Source organism: Spea bombifrons, chromosome 5 (genome assembly GCF_027358695.1).
Source record: "Spea bombifrons isolate aSpeBom1 chromosome 5, aSpeBom1.2.pri, whole genome shotgun sequence".
Lineage (NCBI taxonomy): Eukaryota > Metazoa > Chordata > Amphibia > Anura > Pelobatidae > Spea > Spea bombifrons.
Window position 1 is genome coordinate 85,872,760 of NC_071091.1, and position 24,515 is coordinate 85,897,274.

At 37.6% G+C, this 24,515-nt stretch overlaps 1 long non-coding RNA gene across 1 annotated transcript in view; it reads left to right on the plus strand.

Annotated features, from left to right (window-relative positions):
• LOC128496966 (uncharacterized) overlaps window positions 1-20,904 on the plus strand; it is a 41,185-nt gene extending 20,281 nt beyond the window's left edge. Inside the window, exon 3 of the long non-coding RNA XR_008354270.1 lies at window positions 20,382-20,904. This is a non-coding gene — a long non-coding RNA (uncharacterized LOC128496966). The remainder of the gene's footprint in view (window positions 1-20,381) is intronic.
• The last annotated feature ends 3,611 nt before the right edge of the window (window positions 20,905-24,515 follow it).

The window sequence follows — 24,515 nt, forward strand, 5'->3', positions numbered from 1 at the left end:
CTACAAAAATACCATCCATGGCACAGGCACACTTACTTGGCAGTCTGTAGTTTGCTATTTTATTATTATTATTATTTTGCATATTGTGGATTTCTTTAAACTCAAGCTGTTATACTACTAAGGGGTTCTTCTTGTCTGTCGAGGCTCGATGTGCCTTGTCTTAATGCTTTTATGAACTTCTGATTTGACTATTTGCATGCAGTGTTTTATAGTTTATTGTTATGTTTTCTGGACTCATGGCCTCCTTAAGGCATGCAAGACCAAATAGTTTATTTAAAAAATAAATAAAAGGGGTTCACTACTTCTGAAGAGCACTCACTTGTACAAATCAACACAAACCAAAAGGTACTTATCTTTTTGACAGTCTGTTCACTAAAGGGAGAGTTGTGTTTCAGCTCCCTGACTGCACTATACATTATGAAGATTCAACTCAAGTGAGCGTCTTCTACAAGAAGAGCTTGACTGGACCTGTATAATGTATAGTTACAGCAGTGAGTTACAACAGCAGCTTTAGAGCTGCTAGGAAAGCACCTACTGCCTCTTATATGACAACAGTCTACATTACATTGATTTAAATAACACCAGCAGATTCTGTAGCGCTTTCTTTAAAATGTAATTTAAAATCGCACACAATAACATAGTGGTACAAAACGAGAAGAGGGCCCTGCTCTACGTAGCACAATGAACCACATCATTCCAACTAAAGGATTTTAACAACCGTTTCCGAGTAATTTTTCAATCTAGTACCCGCATCAACACATTTCGCTAGCAAGTACCCTGTACATTTCACCTTTTGATATTCTGATATTAAATTAACCGGTTGTATAGCATGAGAGTTCATTAAGAGGCCACAAGACCCTGTTTATGTTGTGATAGTGGTGATAAAATGCCACGTGCTTGTAGGTTATAGTTCCTGTAAGACTCATCAAGCATTGTGATTTAAATTTCAATTACGATTTCAAGTTTTTAAATTCAATTTATTAAGTGAAGTCTTGGCTCTTCCCATCAAATGGAAATGCTATGCATATTTCAAAACTTGATATCTCTCCAGAACGATCGATAAGAGGAAATAACATACAATGACCTCATTTATCATTGACCCATTGTGGTTTGCTGATTCCCTTCCTTTTTTATTATCAATGCACTTGGTTTGGTACAGGATTATCCATTTTGAACATTCTTTTATACCCCTGTGCCCAGCCTTCCCTTCTAGGGTATACTGAATACTAGATTTGAGCAAATTTTGGTCGGTTTAGCAATTTATGTGAAAACTAGGACAGTCCCCCACCAGTTGGACAAATTTTTTTTCGTTGGAAATATGTGGGCCCACATTCACTATCACTCACTCTCTTACATTCTCATTCACATTTCTCTCTCATGCTCTCTAAACATTTCCCTACCTTCTCTGCTTCTTTATATCTTCTCCCTTCTCTTCTATCTTTGTCCCCATCTCCGCCATGATGGGAAGTTTCCGTCGGGTTATATCCGCAAAGATGCACATGGAGTTTGATGAAGAAGTGGTGGGAAGAGAAGTTAGGGAAATATTTAGAGAGTGTGTGAGAGAGAGTGAACGAAAATGAGTTAGTGCGAGTGAATGATGGCACAGGGCAACAAATTTCATTCCCCAAATTAAAATCTCCTGGAATTTTTGGCCGAATGGACAGGGAATTGTCTGAATCGTTTTTGGCCTATTTGCACATACACGGTTATCAACTAGTAGAATCGCACGTTACCTAGCTGGTTAAAATATTTTTACCTCCTTTACATCCCCACCTTATAAATCTTGCCTAAAACAACGTATGTTCTGGGAAGAACACTCTACCTTGCATGCCAAAAGTCTCTTCTATTTGTTGATACTAGCTTAGTTAAAGAGCTAATATACCCAGTAAAGAGTTAAACAAATCTGGCTTCTCTGGCAGAATTCAAAGTTGTTTGTCAAATTCCCCATTAGAATTCTTAGAAAACAAAGTATATCTACCGCGATAGACTTAATTTTCTGTAGCTGTCTGACTGATGCTCAATGATGCTTTCAAGGCACATCTCAGCCAGTCATCTGAGACCAGATGCTGACCATGTGACGTATTCTTACTGCTCCTGCAGTGAGGAACGCTCCTAAATGGCAGTGAGGATATATTTAAGTTTCCCCTCTGTCTGTGAAAATCACATTGTTCTTATTGTTTTATGTTATTTTTCAGATGCCTCCGAAATTTGGAGACAGCAGCTTGTACTTCAGAAGCCGCAAGCAGCCGTCTTGCAGACTGTGATTTGGTGGCTGCTCCTACATAATTCCCATAATATTGTGTTTGTATGAGTATAAGCTTGCAAGCAGGACCCTATTTACCCCAAATATCACCCTGTCTTAGTCTGTCATTTCTAGCTGTGGCGTACCCTTTTAACTTATGCCATGTAACAAGCACTTTGTAAATTGTTGGTGCTTTATAAATAAACGATAATGATGATGGCAGGCAGTGTGCGATTTTGGTGTTTTGGCTTATGAGTACCAATATGGTGGTTATAAATGAGACGCACTCCTTTTGCGTTGTCGGAGTGGTATTTGGCATTCCATAGTTAGTTACTTAGAATATTTCAGCTTTTTTCTCAGTCTGAGAAAAGCAGTTTCAAATTACACGACAGATTGGACAACATTTCATTTTCAAACCAGCTGCAAAACCTTTCTTTACATTCCCTTCACTCACGTTCTCATTTCTATACCCAGCTTTCAGTTTGTATGTGCCTCAGGAGGGTAAGATTAATAACACAGCTCGCTACAATATGCCATGTGTATTTAATACACGGTGTATTTTTACACACCTTATAGAATATGCGTGTTTGTGTATGTAGATGGAATAGATTTGTTTAGGGAACTGTGAAAACGTGCCAGACTTGATACATTAATGGATATAATCTGTTGCCTCTGATACAGGAATTGTTAGTTTATTCTATAACTGCATTTAATGGGTGATGCTAGATTCTACCAATTGATAACATTCGTATAAGTTTTATGAGAGAGGCACAGTTCCAAACGTTGTTGCGAGTGAGATCTTTGACATCCGTTCCTGAACATCTCATGTGGTCTGCATCTGGTGTTGTTTCTGCTCTGTTGATGCTTTGACACAGTCCAGAAGCGGCTTTTCCCCCCAAAGGTATTGAGAAATAGTAATTTCAATCTGCTGGATCCAATCCTTCTTGTGGGTATTTTAATAGTATTTTCCCAGTGGGGATATCTGTTTTACTTCCTTGTCCCATAAGCTGGCTGTGAAGAGAGAAGGGGGAGGCTGATCCAATTGGTGTCATGGGAAGCAATGCATATACACATCTGTTTTCACATAAGGGCAGCTTGAGTTGTTGGCCTTCTTGAATGTTAAACATACATTTGGTGGGATTTCCTTGGTAAGACTTTCCATTATTTGATACTTTTTTTTTATGTTTTTTTTTTTGAATGATGTAATGTTAGAAATGAATGGAGTTTATTCCTCTGGATATCTAGTGTGTTGCGTTATAGCTATTGTAACTTGATGGAGTGTGTCCAAAGAGTCAAATTACTTTGCTTACATTGGTGGCAAAGGTCTCATGCCCCGTGGCAGTTCACACAGCTTACAATGCTGTGTCTCGATGTAGTTGCGTCTATCTTATCGGACTAGACTAATCTTGGCCCTTTCAGTAGGATAACTAAAAGGAGGGAGACATCAATAACCTTATTGTTTTTTTTATAATTACATTTATCGTGTTTGAATCTTTATTAGTAGAGGAAATGAGAGAGAGAGTTTTGTTTTCTCTCTCTAACAATGTACAGGAGAGATGTTAATTTCGAGGGAGGAGAAATGTTAGAACAAGAGGATTAGATGTGATGTAAGGGTGGTAGATAATTAGAACAGCGTCCCAACAGTAGTGGTAGAAGTTGAGTCATTTTAGACATGCATGAAGTAGGTGCATGTCCTGAATCCGAGACAAGATCCAAGAAGGATTAACATCTTTAAAGAACAAAATACAGACAGACTAAATGGGGGGGGGGGGTTATCTGCACTCAAATTATGTGTTTCTAGTACGAAGTATTACTCAGTTTAAAGGGAGATATACACCAATCAGCCATAACGTTATGACCACTGACAGGTGAAGTGAATAACGCTGATAATCTTGTTATCATGGCACCTGTCAGTGGGTGATATTAGGCAGAAAGTGAACATTTCGTCCTCAGAGCTTGATGTGTTGAAAAATGTATAGGTGTAAGGATCTGAGGGACTTTTGTGATGGCTAGATGACTGTGTCAGAGCATCTCTAAAAATGCAGCTCTTGTGGTTAAAAGTGGTCCAAAGAAGGAAAAGCGCTGAACAGGCTCATTCAAGGAATTGTTCATTAAATCTTTATGTACATATCCATTCTCGATAAAATCCAGTTTAGCTACATTTCTGAGCACTTTCTGGTGTATGTTTGGTAACTCCAGGCTCTTTATGTGAGTGCTTGTACAGCCTGTCATAGAGAGCAAATAATTGTTTTTACATGAGAGCACAAATACTGAATTTTATTTTTAAAAAAGTTGTAAATATATATTTCATTATTTGCTACTACATTTTCTATTAAGAGCCACAAACCAAAAGTGAATCTAAGCCATTTTTGGAAAATAAAGATTATTTGAATACTTTCATGTTAAATGCACTTAATGCATGATAAGCAAAATATTGCTCTGTATGGGTCTATGAACCCAATAATGTGTCCCTAATTGGGAGTGGTATTTTTTGTTTGTTTGGCTTGTTTTACTTGGTTTTCGTAAATATAAAGTACTTACTTGGCACATTCTTGTGAGTCCTGTAGACTACATGGAGTGTCCTTGATGAATGTTATTATCTGTCTTGAATTACATATTTTTTGTACTTATTAATCCGTTTTGAAACCGCAGTAGTTCCAGCTACCGCCTGACCCCTAATATTAGGGGGCCAAGCCTCTGTATTAGAGGCTCATTGGAAGGGCAAAGCTTAACACTTAATATATTTTGGGGGGTATTGGCCTATTCCAATAGACATTGGATTGGCATTTTTTATTTTTTATTAAATACCTTAAGTCAGGTGTACTCCATTTTCATGATAATCCTAGAGGTGACCTTTTTAATATTGATCTGTGATTGGTAGAAGTCACAGTAAATGTATGCTTTATGCCAAGAATGTTAAACGTCGCTAACACGCATGCTAATATGTTACGTGACTTCCCTAAATGCATCATCCTACATGTGTGTCTTTGTATTATAGGCATACCTGGATTTTGGAACGAGCCGAGATAAAATGGCGGTTGTATGGGTATATTAATGAGATACTTCTGCTTTTGAGTGACAAACGCAAACGTTCCCAGGAGCAGCAGATAGTGTTGAAAGTTCCCATAAACGGCAACGAGAAGTATATGTTTCACAAAATTCAAATCCAAAATGCCATGCATAGATTTTCATAATCTGTATTTTTCACATGAGCTAGATAACAATGGCTCTATTGTTGCTGTTCAGAATTCCTCCCATTAGCTTTGACTGTGACACGGTAAATATAAACCTCCAAAGATTCCTATACCCCCAGATGTTCTGGATGCGTTCACACAGCTGAAAACATCTGCTTGGATTGATGAAATGTTGTGAAAAGGCAAAATGTATAATGGCAAAAAAGAAACTACTTAAGTGAATGGGTCACAGACTTTTTAAATATCGTTATTGTTTGCTTAATACTTTTCTCTACTCCCCCCGTGCCCAGTTATCCTTCTGCTCTGAGAACAATCCAAAGTTAACTGCATGAAAAGTTCATACCCTTATACCTCTTATAACTCTTCTGCCGTGTGTTCATCAACCAGTTTTTGGGGGCAGAGATGTTTAGATGACAAGATAAACGTACCCTGACTGTATTCAGCTCGTGCGTAATTGACTCTGGAGGAGTTACAAATGGCATCATTTAGAAAAATAGAAAAGGCGGTCTTGCTCCAAAGTAATGCATTTTAATCCCTCCGGTGGCAGAAACTGCAGAAAATGATTCAACAATGTGTAAATTATGCCTGCTGTTCATGTGTACACAATACAAAACTAGCTTCATGCATATCTTGTGAATAAAGTGCTTACAGGCTTTGTTAAATGACAAAAATGACAACAAGAAAAATCACCTACGTCTGTGATGTCACACAGCTGCTAGGGAACATGCGTATCTTGAGTCCCATAAAAAAAAAAAAAATGGAAGATGGTCGTTCAGATTGGTTCCATTATGAAGACACTTTGGAGTAGTTAACACTTTGCCTGTTTTCCACTGGACCCTCCAATTGTTTACTTTTTTAGGGTCAACTGGAAAAGAACCAGCTAGAACCCCAAATGACCACTTAGTATTCAAGAGAAAATGCATGCAGTAGTCAAGATGTAATTATGTAATATGATTAAGATGGCGCTTAGGAGCATATGCAGGGATTGCGCTTCTGACACCTGGCGGTTAACTGCCCTGGGGCGTATACGTAGCGGACAGGTGAATGGAACCACCACTTGAACTACGTGTTTTAATGGATTCTTAACCAGCTGCTATACAGTAGAATGATATGCAGAAAAAGTTGTTGGAACATGGTATTTTTCCTCCCCTTGAATAATATGCACTGGTAGCCCAAGCTGATGACCATTTTTATTGTAGACATTAGATTTAATTCTTATTCCGATAATCTGCTGTAAACCCCCCAAAAATATTATATATATAACCAGATTGCTGTATTCCAGGATGAGTCCCATAATAAAGTCTGCTTTCTGTTATTGTTGTCTGCAAATGTATTGTTTGGTTTTATTATTATTTATTATTATTGTTTTATATAGTGCCATCAAATTCCATAGCGCTGTACAATGGGTTAATACAATATAAAGAAAATGACAAAAAAACATGCATTTACTGATAACAATCCCTATGTTTTCTTTCTGATGCTACGGGCAAATGAATTAATAAGAAGTCATGGACCATTTATGGATTTGGTTTTGCGGCCCAGACGCACACAGATGATTTATGTCTATATTTTGATTAGTTATCTACCCCATGCCAGGAAGAGCTTGATGTCTCTTCGATGCTAATGATCTGTCTCAGAACTGTCTAGCAGTGAAACAGCACTTTATATTTAATAACTTCGTGAATAACTGTGACTAGGGTAGTCAGTACCTGCTACTCACACATCCTCCTGTTTCCACAAGATGGGTTGTGGTTGTATATATATGCTTCCTAATGGACAGATGAGCATCATCCTCGGGTTGTTAGACGCTGGAAGCAGAGTTTGCCGGGACTTGTAGTTCAGTATTAGCTAGAGCATCGCAGTTGGCTAGCCCTGATGTGAAGAGTTTTTGGTTTCATTGTGCCATTCCCCCGAGACTCTAGCAGCCTTTCTGCATGAAACACTATCCTTTTAGGTCACCACTAGGCAGCCATCTGATCTGTATAATTATTGCATAGTATGATGTCATAGCCTGGTGCTCTGCAATGTGGTGTGCAGACCACAAAGGAGGAATTGCTAGTAAGGAGGATCTAAGGGGCCGCTGCTGTGGGCCCTGAGATAATTCTGGACACAGGGCAGCTGCATCTTTTGTCATGCATAAAAGACAGCCCTATATGAAGGGAAAAAGCAAGTATTCAGCGCATACCCATCCGTCTCACTATATGGCCATATATTGCTTGGGCTGCCACATTGTCAAAGTACCCCAAGTTTGGCGAGTCCTTTTCTAATTAATGGGAGTGTATGCGCTGGGCTCCCATACCATAGAAGAATTTGAACCCCTGCCATACCCTGCTACCCACTGACCCTACACCTATCACAACACTGACTGTCCATAGGCAGTCAGTACCTGGTGATCCACAATACTAATGCCTGGTCATTTTCATTTTTTATTATTCTACAAGACCATTTAAAATGTAAATGCTAAGAAAACATGTTAATAAGACATGGATTTTGCAGCAATGATCTCCTGTGACACAGGAGCCCTCAGAGCACAGCTGTCTAATGGGAAATATTCTCCTTCTATGGCTGTAAAATATGCCTGTAATCCTGGCATTTCTGTATGGTGTTGACATCTGTCCAGTGGAAGCTGGTACAAGTCTAGTCACATCATATCTTCCAGATAGACTATAATGACTAGGAGGCAGTAATGTCTAGCAGAATTTCAACTGATCCAACATAAACGCTTGTACGTCTTGGTACCCTGCCCTCCGGTTACCTGCTTCCACCCTGCTGCCTGTCAGAAACCGCTAGCCATTGACACGAAATGCAAAACTTTCCCTGCAAGCCCAAAATAAATGATCCTATTCTCCGTTGTGTAAATGATTACTAAATAGGGAAAATAGGGAGAAAAAAGATTATTTGAATGTCTAAAGAACCAGATTAAACTCCCCAAATACTGTTTTTTTTGGCAGAGTGATTGCAGGTTAATTAATGACAAATTCTTAAGATCCTCTGAACTGGTCGTTAAACTGTATTCTCTATTGCTTGGCCATCCGCAAGTTGGCTGAGAGTGATGATCAGCAACTAGATAACAGTAGTTTCACTACCTTGGGTTAAAAAAGGCAAACATTTATTTTTATTATTATAGGGACGAGGGTGAAACGCTGCATGGCGATGTAGTTTATAAAGCACAAAGCAAATAAATTGACACTGAAGGCAGAGTTTAACATCAAGCAGGGACCTTCGTATTATCTAAAGGGTTTTACTTATTAAAATTTAATTTGCTCTTGGGCTCTGCTTCAGTAGTACGGTGCGAGCAAATGGCTATAATTAGATTAGAAGCTTGCTGAGCGGCGGTGACAGTATCGGTCTCAGAGAGCATGTGCCGATTCTCCATACGCCTTTCATTGGCTGCTGATGTTGCTGCTAGCCTCTTCCTTAGCTTTCTCACCGTAATCTTTGTGCTGCATTAGAGACGGAGAGGTATTGTATTCTTGCGAATAGAGGTGGAGGTCCCTTTTTGAAGCAAATAAAGCAGAAGGAAGACATCTCTGGCCCCTGGGGAGGAATAGTGTCCATTTCGGTCACTTGAATGCAGGCAAAGGTTATGGAAAAAAAAGCTTAGTCGCTTGGTAATTACTTTCTGATCATTATTCTTCTTATAATATACACCCATGCTCTTAACGAATACGCATTGTTTTTTGTTTTATTTTTTTTATTCTGGTTTTCCATTGATTTGATTTTTTTCTTTTTGTTTTCTAGAGAAGTCACAGCAGGGGATATCATTTTGGCAGTATAATTGCAATCTTATGCATGTTTTGTGTTAAAGCGAAGCCTTTAATTAATATGAAATTTATGTTCTATAAAAGTGTTTGTTACGACTTATTTATATACGTGCATGGAACAATTTACAGCTTCATGATTCTCTTTGCTTGGAGCGTAAGATGGAAAATATGTAGTGACTTCATGATTACTTCCCAGTACTGCTGGACCTTGCTGTGCATTTGTTTGACATCACTTGTTCCTGGCATGTTCCTTACTAGGTAGGTTGCCTTTAAATTCTAGGGAACAGATTTATTTGCAACAAATTATTAGTATGGGGCCATGAACCCTCCAATGCAGAGCTTTTTTATATATATATATATATATATATAAATAATTATATTATGTTTTGTCGTTTTATTTCTCTTTTGCAGTTGCAATGATGGAACTGTATATAGTTGGCTTCTGTAAACAATTTGTTCTGTTTTTCTGTATATGGAATACATTAACGGATAATTCTTGTTTATGCTTTAAACTTTATTTCTTTAAGTTCCTTTTTTTAATCCATGGCCATAGCACAGCTCCATTTTATCCTGTTCTCGTATAGACTTAACATGAGATGGCAGTTAAAACGGTGTTAATGCCCCTTCTTTCACCATTAACCTTTTAATTCCCGGATATGTTTAAGAAATGCTTTGCAAAGCTTTCCATATCCCATCTGACACATATTTATTTAAACAGGCATTCAGGTTGTCTACGTCTTTAAGTCACTAGGTCATACTGTTGGCCTCCTGCCATCATGCGTCTAAAGTAAGGTGACTTCCTTCAATAAAAATGAAAAATTGTTTTGTTTGTATCTTAAAGTACTTACACGCCCCTAGTGCACGAATGACATCACTTTCATTCGGAATGTAATGCTTCCATTCTGAAGTTATGTTGTCAGCTATATTTTAATGAAGCACTAAATCTTTTGTTCCAGTTTGTATTTTTATTTGTCTCTAAATATTGGTATATTATAAAGCCTCTGTTTTAATAAATTGAGTTTAATTTGCTATCACAAATATTTTGTAAATTAGATTTTTGTTTCCGAATCATGATGGTAATACTAGGTATACTTTTATACCTAGTTCTTTACAGTTTACAGAGCAATAAGGGGGTAGGTATGATAAGCGCGTATAAGAGGTATACAGGCCAATAAAGTATTTCTATGTTTACCTTTTGTATCAGGTTCTATCAAAATGATTAACTTTGATAACACAATTTGCAGCCTTTTGAGGCCATTTTCACTGTTTTTTTTTTTATTCAGATCTTGACAGTTTTTGTAAAATTTGGCATTTAGGGCAGAAGTATTGGTTCAGGAAGAATTCTGCTGTCTTTTGTATGAGCAATCAGTTTAGAAGTAAGAGGGTTTTGTAAACCTCTCCATTTAAAGGGACACACTAGCAGTTTAATGCATATGATAGCTGCATGGTCCCTTTAACTTTTTCTTGTTGTCCATTTTGAAGAGACATGGGAGAGTTCTTAAGACTGCCCCCCCCCCACATATACATTTGCTCCGTTCCACATACCCCAGCTTAATACCGTGCAGGAGATGTGAACGGCTGAACACCTCACCCTCCATGTGATTTACTCTCCTCCAGACAGCTACAGCCCTGGCTTAGTGAACGCTGAGTGCAGGGGTTTGTTTAAACCCAGTGTGAATATGTTGAAAGTGACGTCATTGATTTAAATGTGAGCACTTTACTGCCACTGATAGGCTGCTTCAAGCAGCCTATCAATGGCAAGAAGTGTCGGACCAGGGAGGAAGATGGCAGCTGCTGCAGCAGGGCTGCAACCTCTAGGTTGTATTGTTTTTGTTTTACTCACAGAGTACTTTAATATACATTCCTCTAAAGTGCAGGTGTAATGGAAATTAAACTGTTCGCTTAAGGTATTTTTTTAATTTGAGTAATCGGGGTACGAGGGCAGTGACACAGTCTACTGAAATGTCTGTAAATCATATCCCTAGCAGCTTGTCCAAGTACTTCTTAGGTCTAATAGCCAAGAGATAACAGTGGTAATCGCCACACAAGTACAGGTCCCAATTAATTGCAAAGATGATGCATGAAAAGATAATATATTTTAAAATATTACTGACTCCATGTTCATATAGAAAAGCTTGGCATTCCTCTGAGAAACACTGTGCTTTGGTCTTTAGTGCTACCTTGTGCTTGCTCTGCCATCTCTCTCATTATATGTCATCAAGCAGGAATGGGGAGTTGCAGGGTTTATTGCTGAGCTTGAGGGGAAATTGCATTGGCAGGCATGTGAGTGTACACGGATACTTGTCACGGGTTTCTCATTCAATAAGACAACTTTTGGGGTAAATAGTGGTGCTGCCTTTCTCAGAGTATCTTGCCCCCCATCTGATGCACCAGACTTTTCTTGCCCCTCACTTGCACTAGTGTATTACCAGAGACATCATATCCTTGTGCTGGTCATCATTTATGTGAGAGGTCACAGTGGTAGTAATCCTTGACCTCAAACTATGAGAATATCCTGAATGGTGTTTTACATAGAGCTTTAATCCATTCTGTCTTGAGTCTGTTGATGATATATGGTCAAAAGGGCTTCAGCTGTATAGAGCACCAGAATCTCCCCAGCCCTCCAGGTGAATAAATACTATATGCTATATATTGAAGGGGGTCATATAGTATGCTCTTGTAGTGAACTGATACGCCATCCTTGTCACAAACTGCTAGTTGTGAAGCTCTGCTTGTCTGACTACTACTAGATCCTAAACATTAACAAAAGGGCCTAAGCATCTCAAACATAATATACGGTATACTTTATATAGATTATTCATATATAGTTATGTTTTTTTTTTTATTATTGAAAATGTCCTTTTTTGTGAATAGGCTTTTGATTTTCTGCTTCCTTTTGATATGAAAGGTTTAATTGGTCAGCTTTTCAGTTCAAAACACCCACACTGGCATCTTAACAACGGATCTCTGTTGAGCTGATAATTCTTATAACAACCAATATGTTTGTGTATGAATTACTGAAGTTATGAATAGGCTCTACTATGCATTGAATTATTCGTACAGAACTGCATTATAGTAAAACACCAAGACTACTATTCATTTTATTGCTCACACGTACTCCTTTACAGCTGTGAAATCTCTCCAGGTATTTTCCAAGATAGATAGATTGTATTACTGGCTTATAAACGAGTGAAAATACATTTCATGTAGGTAACTCTTACTGTAAGCTAGCCATGTAAGACATAAGTTAATAGGTGTCAGACTGAAGTGTGAATTGAAATCTTTGCTCGTCCAGATTTATTTTCTGTTCTTTTTGCAAAACATAATACGCATCGCAGCAGACATTTCACTGCGTGTGCGCCGGTTTCGTTTTACCAGGTCAAGTCATTAGAAGTTTACAATACGGTACGGAAGAACAAGATGTTGAGTCGCATAAGCTCTTATGACCTCAAAGGTCTCATCTGTACATGTAATGAGGTCATGAAAGCTGATGTGATGTTATTGGAAATAACGGAAGCTTGCACTGTGCATGCATGTGAGGGGTCTCGTTGGACTCCCTGGAACACACTGGCGAGCCAGTTCAGCAACTGGCTAAAGGTGAGTAAATACCACGCAGTGACACGCAGGACGCATCTACCACTAGCCAAGCTATCGGAGAGCAGGGCATATTGTAGGTGCATAGTGAGATTCTGATGAATTCCTTCATGCCTTTGGAAAGACTTTTGGAAAATGTAAAGGTGAATACTCGGCTATCATAGATGACCTGAAGTGCATATGATGGCGGGAACGTTCCCTTCAACTTTGCTTCTCAACATTATTTAATATAAACTCTGTGACTTGTTTCAGTTTCATAATGTATTTTTTATATATATATATATATATAGTACCTGCTGTTAAATTACAGTGTGAATTCTGGGATTGGATATCAGGTCCATGACCCAACAAGGCAAGGAGAAGAAGCTTGGCTGAAGCTAGCTCTCTTATCCTCCTGTTAAGATAGGCTGAGCCCGACATTAGGCTTAAACCCACACCAGCTTATCCAGTTCTGGACCTGTGTATGAATCATGTGATTTACCCCAGAAACAAAGATGAAGTACCTAAGGGTTAAAGGATGTTGTTTTTAACTGGAGAGTCACATTAGTAAGTGCTGACCCGTATGTTCCGCCAGTTTATGTCAAAGTTATGCTTTGTTTAGATATGACTGTTACTGAAATCTATTGAGAATTTATAACATTTTTCAAACTGGACTGTCAGTCATTATCTAATACAAGTGTGATAACTGATGATTAAAAAATGAGCGGTTCAAGAATATTTTGTAAACTTTGTTTTGTTTACCTTTGTATTTAATACTCTGTTTTAGATTGTTTGTAGGCATTAGTAAAAGTTCTGTGTGTAGAATGTTTTAGAATGGTCCATCATCGGAATTACCGCTTCTGTGGCAGGCAAGCGTTTCATGATCGCAGCAGGGCTCAGAAACAGAATGTGATTTGCTCTATCTAGAGCTACACTTGCTTTGTAGGAATGTTATGATTTCTGAGTGTTTTAAAATTTTGTTGATTGCCACAAAATGCTAAAACCATGGTTTAAGTGTTGTGTCTAATGGAATAGGATATTAAGGTTTAGATTAGCTGGATGTTTTCCAGCAGCGCATGGTTAATGTTTCCTCATTAAAAATCTGTGCAAGTGCCTTGTGTGTCGGAGCGTATTCCTAAATGATCTGTATAGGGTATTGACCAATTTTCTTTAATTTTTGTGCTGACTTCCTACCACTTTCTTTACACAAGAAATGTATGTTTGTGCTATGTTGATGTTGATACTAATTATTAGTATCATGATTAATTTTATAATACTTTATTATTTTTATATTACTATCCCTTTTTCCCCTTCTAGATGTACCTTCCCAAACCCATCTAAAATGTTACTTTTTAATGTATATATATTTTCCATCTATGGAGTATTGTATTCAAATTACAAATACATTTCGCCCCTTTAATATACTGAACTTTTTTTTTTTGCCTGACTTTTTAGGGAAATAAGTTTTGACTGTTGGCCAAGTGTCCCTCACAGAATGGCACCAGTTGACTCACAAAATGGCACCAGTTGCAGATGTATCATTTGGTGCCATGTCCTTTGAATAATGAATTCCAGCTGAAATAGTATATTGCAAGAGCATGCCTTATAAGGAAGAAACAGTCATTTAATTTGGAGGGTCGAGGGGAAAAATAAAAAATGTACCTTACTATAGACAACCAACTAGGCAATTCTTTACAGTAGGAGAACCTGATGACCATTCCCCTACCTAATGCATTATTGGAGCAGTAAGCTGAAATTCTTCATGTCACGTGCTGCGTTTGAAGGTAAAAATGGTTTTTGAGAAGATGCAGGGGTTAGGAATCTATACAGTATATAAGTATGAAGGAAACATATTTTGCTTTATCTCCAGACTGCTTTTAAGATTCATTCATTCATTCATAAATTCTTCCTTCTTCTAGGTATCAAACTATTTTATATAGGATGTGAGTCACTCATTGACTAACAGGTGGGAAATAGTCTACTCCTGCATTCCAGGAAGTGTTGATTGCTTGTATTGAAGGTATAGTTTAACTCATAGAAGCCAGCATTATCTAACTGATTTCCCGTCTTGGCGTTTCTCCTTACCTACTCACCCAAACGCTGTATGAACCAATCTGCAATATTCAGCAATTAACCGGCAGGGCATCAATAACATAAGAATGGTCAATAACCATGTATATCATGGAAATCTATTACATAGGTTTAGTTAGTGCATAGAACTGTACATTGTTGGAGTCAGGAAAAGTGAAATTTCCTGTTTAAGTGGGGATGTTTACTTTTGCAGTTCACCCATTTTTCTTTATAAGATAAAAAGTACACTTCTTTTTGACAGATATTGAAGGTGTTAAGTATCCATGTTAAAAGGACACTCCAGCCATCATATAGAGTTAAGTTCCTAAGATAGCTGTGTTGTCCCTTACATTTTGTTGTCATTTTGCGAATGCATGGAGGAATTCTTTAGACCTCTCCCCTAAATGGCCCTTTCTCCAGCCCCTCCCCATGCAGGAGATGCATTTGGCCAAATACATCTACTTGCATGTGATGTGTTCAGCTGCAGTCAGCTCAGCACTAGCTTTTTCCAGGGGTCTCTTTAGGTTTCAATAGGAAAGCTTTCCTGCTATTGATTAACAGCTTCAAGCAGCCAAACAATGGCTAGAAATGTCAGATCGCGGAAGAAGGAAGACTTAGGCTGTAAATTCTGTGTTGGGTTATTTTATTTTGGTTTGGAAGAATCCATATTAAAGTACTCTAACGGTACTATAGTAGGGATATCAGGGACATTAGACTGTCCCTTTAAACACATAATACTAAGACATCTTTATTCATACATCTCCAAAATTCTAACAGGATGTCAAATATAATTATTTTATATATAATAGGCTACACAGACTTTGGTCATAGATAGATGATGCTATATGAGTAAAATTAGGAATCTCCCCCAGCCTTCTACTTGTGTTCCTAGAATTCTTTGTTTCTTCTTTATATGTTACCCCCTATATTCTCCATAAATTCCACATTCCGGGTTTACCTGTCTGAGCCATCTTTCTTGCTTACGAGACTACCCTTTTATATATAGATAATTACTTCCTGCTGAACATATTGATTTGAAAGATAATATAACATTGAGCAAACTGTGAAAAAAATCCAGCCTGTTAAGTAGATTTTTGATTATTTTCATTTATTGTTTAATTTATTGGGGTAATGATAATAAACAGAGGAAACACGTGCGAAAATCTATTATTCAACTTCTTCCAGGTCTTTACAGGAATTTTGCATTGCACTAACGCAAAGGCAGATGAACTTTGCCTTGCGTTTCCGTGGAGTTTCCTCAAGAAGTTGGCTGTTTTCTCTCTTGTTTTAACTTTAGGTGAAGGCTTCTCTGTGTGTGAACGCCATTCGGACAGCGTAATCATATGAACACGCCTTAATCAGTTCAATCAGTGCCTTAAAGCAGGATTTTGGCACCTGGGTGAAGGGTAGAGGTTGTGCCCCAAGCTGATGTCATGTTTGCTTCTGGAAGTGGAGTGAGTGGTTTTGCCACCATGTGGTTTAAGCAAACCCTTTACCAAATTATGCCTGAGTCAGCTACACTTCCCATCGCAGCCCTGGGAAGAGAATTGCTTGTTCCCACAGAGTGTATTATTGGAATAGTATGGAAGACTGTACGGAAGAGGCAGGGTCCCAAAAATAGACTGCGTAATCTCTAAAACATGATGTATGGAAGGGTGACAGTAGACTGGGATGAATGCCTGTGTTGTACAGGTCACAGTGGTTACAAGAAGGGCCACAGTTTGCTCTGTGTTAAAGATAAAAAATACAGGCAAAAACGTCACACTGGTATGTGTATCTGATCTGTCCCACGAAAGGACACGACCATTCCTTGTTTAAGATAGGCCATGTCCGGATCACATGTAATAGTCTTTAACTCTGATGTTGCTGCTGACCAGCTGGAAAAAGACTGGTTCAGGAAGCAGCTTGAAATCGAAGTTTAACTTAATTACCCTGGTTGGTTACTTGATCTGTATATGGCCTGTTTTACTTCTGGTGCGTTGTTTGTACCTTGTTTGTATATACTTGTAATTAGTCACCAAACTAGAAAGCTGGTTTCTCATATACAGGAAGTATAGTTCAGTCTTTTCCGATAATCGTTCCCGTTTCATGCTATTCTGCGTTTGATCATCTTGTAACATTTGTGTAATGCGAATTTATACGCTTGACCTTTTGAAATGCTTTATAACCCTATTAGTTCATTAATGCCCAGTGGCCATCTTAAATAGACATTAACATATTTCCTGTGCAGCTGAACAAATCAAATTGTGGATAGCAATGCTGTGAGTTATAAAGAGGAATGCATTTGAAATCCCACTGAGGATTTTTATTCTAGTCGTTGGTCCAAATCTGTTTAAAATTAGCTTTCCGTTAAAAACAGGCCTATAGCAGTTTGAATACTGGCCTAGAAAGGCTGGCTTCAATTGAGGTAAATCCTAAAAAAAAAGTTTTCTGGAATTCTGATTCCTTAAAAAAAAGTGAAATCCTATATTCAGTAGTTCCAGTGTTTACAGTATAGTACACAATTCTTCAAGGTAGACAGAGAAACCAAATATTAGGTTTGGAATTTACAATTCTGCACACGTGGAGTGCCGCAACCATTAAGAGGCAAAAGGGGCAGAAGTCCTTTGTCTGACCTTGACCATTCATTCGGCAACATAGTGTAATAGTGGTGCTTTTCAACTAAATTCTGTTGGAACCTGCTCCTGATTAAAGAGAACCTATAATTGAGTTTTTGGAGCCCTGTTCGGTTGATGATTAAAGTATGAAAACCTGGTCAACTAGTTGAATTGCTTTTTCTGTCAGAACAGATATTGGTGTTTTTAGTTGAACACATGCTTTAAAACGTTAGTAACTTCTAAGCTGCGTCATGGGGCAAACTGTGACCTAGAAGACATTAATTCTCTAAACAGGCTCAATGAACTAACCGGCCTTTTATTACCAATGTGCACTTGGGCTATGTCTACTCAATTCTGCATTCTCCCAGTAAAGTGGGCCCCTGGTAGAGAAACCTGGGACAGCAGGACTTGAGGTCCAAAATAAAGTGTTTTGTACCAAATAACAATTACAAGGTTTAGGAAACCCAAGCTTCATGTGTCCTTGGAGACATAAAGAATACTCCACAAGGATCTACCATTTGAGAGTAGGTTCTGCCTCTGGGTTAGTGTCAGACTTTTAATCGGATTGAGTATTTTGCCGTTCGTTTTAATCTGTGCTTTAAGATCTGAATATAGAATGAAAATCCAGATTTTAAATCTCCAAATGCTCTCGTATATCCTTTAATAACTAGTATCCCTAGCTAATTGCCTTTTAACCTTTTCCTGTTAAAGGTGTACTTCCTATAGAAATCTCTTTTATATTGCTGAATCCTGTAAAAAAATAAATAAAAAAAACGTATGGCAATACAATATTTTCAAGGTTATTTCAAAAGCTCTTGGTGCCAGCGATACTGGTTCTGACACAGTCCTTGCATCAGATTGCATACGTATTACATAATGAAGCTATGTTTTTCAATGGAGAAAGAGGGTCTGTCTAAAAACCACCTTTATCTAATGCTACATAATCTTTTTAGAACTGGGATCCGGGCCTCTTGTTGCCAAATAGGCGTTCAAGTCATTGTAAAGCGCTGCTCTCCTTTATGACACTGAAGAGATAAGTGAAAACATTACTGTGTTGTGAGTCTCAAGACACCCGCAGTGGCAGCATTACGCCTCTGAATTATACATGCAAGATCGCTAGTATCGGCTTCTCGCATTTCACTTAACCATGGATACAACTTGGCCCCTTTCAATGAGCGATTGCCCGGACCTTTTAAGGAGAACTTAATCTATCATAACTTTATTTTAAGGTGAAGCAATATTTATATTTATGGAAGTTGAGCTTTGCGGCAAAACTAGCATATTAACCCATTTGAGTGACGGTTATTTCGTGGCATATGTGGTTGGCACTATGGATCCAGGAATTCATATGTGGTGTGCTCTAGTCTACCTACAGGCAAAGCTTCTTGTGTGCATTCAAACAACGTTATACATCCGCTGATTGCTGCCCTGATGATAGATTCATGCCTGTTAACTCCTTCTCTACGTTTGAGCCATTCAGCTGCCACAAGTAGAGAGAAATAACTTGGATGAGTTTTCACCCAACAAGAAGGTATTACACGTGTGGCGTGTTTCTAAGAAGTAGATCCAGTCTTTTCTAATCTGTACACATCATTACGGTATTGAGTTAAATGTATCATTCTGAGAATGATTCAGATCCACTTTAAGCTTTGCAGAATGTTTATTCCATACCAGTAAGTTAAATACTCACACCAGACAAGTATGTACGGAAATGACAATAGCACCTTGGGTTTGCTCAAGGTTTACGTTGTATTAGAGTGTCTATCGTCTTTAAATAGACCTAAACACAAGTAAGGCTGCACTTTGTGAGATCTGTCTATGGAAATTACCACTCTGACCCCTTTTAAATTTGACCCCCCTCCCCCCAAATAGCCCCCCAAAGAGTACATATATCCAGATCCTGTTTCCTGTTTCAATTTTGTCATACCCATAATTTTATAATAGTAATTGTCCTTGACGTTTGGAGAGATGTGTATATCTATACATTTTGCTGTCCTGTTTGTAATTTACAAACACAACATTTTGTTCATATTTCGTTCTCAGTCTTTATAGCTTTACATTAAATGTATATACACATATATTTTGTGTCCAATATAAGGTATATTCTAATTATAAATGTATATTTCTTGACTTTAGCCAGTATGCATGATGGTTAATAATAAATATATAATATATATATATTATATAATTTGCTGTCCTTGCAGTGAAAAGGAAAGTGCATTAAAAAAAATATTTTTATAAGCACTTTTTTTGGCACTAAATGTACAAGAACAGTGATATTTGATATTTAACACCTATTTTATGTGGTTTTGGAATTAAAACTAGCATCTATAACTCTGATGAACAATCTCTTAGGAGAGGACAGTTCAAATTATGATCTCAGATGTATTTGGAAGAGTGATTGTGGTTGCGGCAGCCATAAATACGGTCAGCAGTTCTATAGGAAAAGTATGGTAGGGAGACGGCTCTAGCTGCGAGGTTCTCTGAAACTTTGCAGTGCCAGCTTAATATGAGAAGAGGCCTGTTCTAGCGAGATTTAACTATTAAAGAGCACTTTTCCCTGCTATCATTTTTGCATTGTTACCGCCAACCACTGCCTAAAAAATTCTAAAGGTTATCCCATTTATCGCTTTACACCACAGTTTATACAGTACATTACCTGCCACGTATCAGTCTGCAGCATCATTAGAGTGGCTGCCACCACCTATGGGGGTTTTTATGTCTATTACTATACTTTATGCCACACTGCATTAATACATACTATTTTTGTTTTCTCGTTGGTGTCCTCAACAGTTGGCATTTTGGCGTGGTTTCTCTCAAACACTTTGCCATATGCATACAGTCTCAGAAATTCTATACATGCTGGTACTGCAGAATATTATTTATGGATTTATAGTTAATTAGCATGTACAGGTACTAATTGAAAATGTTTGTCTTCCAGACCCTCAATCCTTTGAACAGCTAGACATAGAAAGACTTGATCCACCTGTGCATCGTTGGTTGAATGTGAAGATCATTTTGTATTATTACCGGTTTTCACCTGGTAAGTAAAATGAAATATGAACACATAGACTTGGATGTCTTGGATGTTCTCCTGACTTTTTTGTTTTTTTTTTCTTATATTGTACATTAATCTCTTTATATCTGGATATTCCATATCCATTATGGCTTAATATGAGGACTGTGATGTAATAGTGTGCTGATGAGGAAGATGTTTGCTGGTCCATCAACACTAGTTAACGTTGTTTTGCAGTGCTTTACATGTAATTGAATAACAGAAAAGTGATTCCACTAATGTTACCCGCTCAACTGAATTTCTCTTGTTGTTTTTTTAAGGCTGTTTTATACATTTACAACCTTTCATATTGATATTGCTTTGTTTATAGGAGCTGTTTAGATGTTTAATTACTGTAATTGGTTTATGGTCACTGAACAATGAGTTTGTAGGCAAATTGTGGTGACTTGCTTTGCCTGTGGGTGAATACATTAAGAATTAAAGGGGAAGTCGAAAAGGGAAAAATATATTTTTCCTTTAGCATATACGATGTATATAGTAATGTAGGTTGAGAAAAACCCTATTTTATCTAATTGTGTCACAACAATCATCCTTTATCTGCAGACCTGGAGGCTGCCATTGTTGTCAGTCATATGATATTTTGGGTGACTTTTACTGCAGAATCACCACATTGAGCTGATTCTTTATGGCAGTCATAGTGGAGCCCCTTCCTAGAAAGATTTTCATTAGTCTGAGTGTCCGGCTAAGTGCCTGTTGTTTACCATTCCAGTACAGTAAAGAGTCAGGGTGTTTGCCTAGTAGTTTTGGATAAGATAACTGAAGTAGAACATGTACAAATGTGTAATGTGCAGCTGCCTGAAAACATTATATTCTTTTTTTTTTATTTTTTTAAAGAAAACAATAAGTACAATACATTTTGGAAACTTGATTTAAATTTATACTAGTAAAAAAGTTATTGGTGGAAGTTTCCCTTTAAGCCAATAAAATAAATATTAATCCAGAAGAATGCTTGTTTTTCGGATTTATGTATTTGAACTCTTCCAATGCTTCCAGTTGCTGTAAAGTCGGAATTGCCAAGATATGGCATCAGATCTCTGTACTCAGCACAATGCAGTGGTGCGAAGAACAAGACATAGAGATTCAACGGACAAACATAGATCTTTCTTCACTTATTGCTCTGCAGAATGATTCCAACATATTCATTTAAATAGGTACAGTAGTGATTTATACCCCATGAAGGGGGTAGTATTAAACACTCATCTACAGACACCAGACAAGCCAGAAGGCTTGTTTTTCCCTCAGAAATCTCATGGTTCTGCCTCAGCCACAAGGGATTCTGGGTAGGCACATGCAAATAAGGTCAACAATAATCACCTTTTAATAATGCTTCTACTACCCCATGAAGGTATCACTAGGATACTGGTCTATATTATTTTCCATTTGGAACTGGATCCAACAGAGATGCTAGATCCATCAGGGTCTTGAGAGTCTACTTACTGCTGCCAAGCTGCACCAAGTTAAGCTACAGAATTTGAGTAGCCAACTGTGTAATTACCTCAGGGTTTAGTAAATAAAGCTTTTTGGCTTCATCTTTTTAATAGGATGTGACATGCAATCAAATTCAATTAAAAATCCCTTTTCTAGCTATTTTAAGGGTCGTTCCAGCATTGATGCTTGCCAATACCGTAAGTGCTTTAATCACATCTTGAAATTCAACCAAGTCACTGCCGTTTAGAGACCTGGTCAAAGTTTAAATCATGGTTTAAGGTATATAATAGCTGTACGTGGCAACTGCATGTTCTAAACAATCTAAGCTGATATTCTATATATTAACAATGCAGGTTATGTCAAGTAAGCCTCCCACATGGGCTTACAGTGGAATTCCAGTACAATTTTTTGGGATCACTGAAAACGAAGGCCAAAATGTTCCTGTAATGCCACCATGATGGTAGAGCCAAAAAATAGACTTCTGAATAATTAAACATGTGGCACAAAATACAAATAAAAACAAAAATATGGACTTCTGTGCCAGGTTCAATTGTAGTTTTATGTGATTAGTTCCTTTTAAAGTGAGATGATATTGTCACGCCACATTAAAATATAATACACAGATGCAGGCAGACCTAATGTATCTAATAAAGATAACAGCTCATCCCAGTTTTGTGATTTGCAAAAAACCTTTATTATAGAAATATACAAAAGCCACATTTTCTAAAACAAAAGTATGTTTGGGATTTTTATTTTTGCGTTTTTTTTAAAGGGAAAAGCAGAGCGGCCGTCCTTGGTGAAATTTCGACAGATCGTACCGTGTTCTTGCTGTGAAATACGGTAAACAGGATAGTCCCAAAATATAGTTCCTGTGACTCACAAGGAGAACATAATAGGCATAATTGTACATTGGTGTCTAGAAGGCTTCAGTTATGTAAACTTCTGCACAGGAATATGCATATTTCAGAAATTTATTCTCAAAATAAACATGTTAAGGGAAGGGTGGACCTTTTTTTAAATGTAACATAAGTATTCATACTTGGGTACCCCTGTGAAAAAAAGCCCTGTAGGAGGAAGTTACAACTTAAGGTCCGCTTAAAGTCTGTGCTTTTACAAAGGGATTAAGAATGTTCACGAGTTTACAACGTATCTGTGGAGATAAAATGTAAGGTCTTTTTAGTAAATGTTGCAAAGAAATTGTAACATATATTTTTGGCAGCACGTGTGGAAGCCAAGAGATGTAAAATATGTAATTTTAAAGGGCAGACACCTTTTGCTAATGCATGGGGGGTGTTTGGCAGAATCCCCCACAATGCATTTGCCCCATTCCCTTTCTATTCAGACATATATACACACACACACACAAATTGTACACACGTGTTAGTGTATGCCACTGGGAGCAGTTAAATTAACTTCCTGTCCACAGGAATACCGGCAATCTCCCTTGGTGTCTCCAAAACAATTACACTGATTGGCAAGCAAAAAAAAAGTGTCATCAAATCAATTTATTATGCCGGGTTTGCTAATGGTGGCGGTTTACCTTTTAGCAACCAGAGAACAGCATTTGAAGTATCTTGGAGAATCCAGCAGTCAAGTAGTTAAGTCTTCAATACAATCATACTTTGAATGCTTTTGCTGCTTCAGCATTATTGCCCTGAATGAGTGCAGAACATTGTTTTTATAATGAACGTGCTTCATCAAATTCATTGTTTTTCATTCCAGGATACCAACTATAAGTTTAGTTCTGGATTGTTTTAATTTTCGTAATTTCGTAATTTTCGTAATTTTTTAATGTCTGTGTGTGTATACATAATATACATAATATATTATATATTATCTCCAAAATAGTTAGTGACTTAACCTACTACACTAGTTAATTGGATAATGCTATTAATGTGATTAAGGCGCTAAGAGACATTTTAACCACAATTAGTATTAAGGGTACTTAGACAAGGTACAGTTTCCTGTAAACTTAATAACCATTTTAGCAAACAGCCATACTGTGCATTTTTTACATTTTGCGTTCATCATTTCATTGCCAAAGGGGAAAATGGTAACACATTACAAACAACCCCACGGGGGCAATATGTTCAAAGAGCTCTAAGAACTCAATTGCAGTTGCCCCAGTATATGCCCCATTTGTTTTTTTTATGTTACAAAATATCTGTATATGAGTCAACCTCATAATTATGTTTTATCTGGTGACTTCTCATCATTTGACTAACGTGTCCCCTTTACCCCTCCCCCACACCCACCCACTGCCACCTCATCCCCACTCAATCCACCCCCCACCCAAAAAATTCAGTTGTCTGGTTGCCAAATATGTGAAAGGAGTTCTCTTAGTTAATGCAGTCAGTTACCATAGAAACGCACTAGTTGGAAATCCCTCTAGGCCTGTTTCAAGGAAATTAACTCCATGTACCAAATAACAATAAAGTCTCGTTTTACATGTGTTTCTGTTTTATTCCAAAATCTACTTGTGGCATATTGTTAATGTATTATTAGATTATCTTATTTTTAGTGTAAGTGGTTTGTTTATGCAAAAGGTATGATATCTGCTCTCGTTTTGAC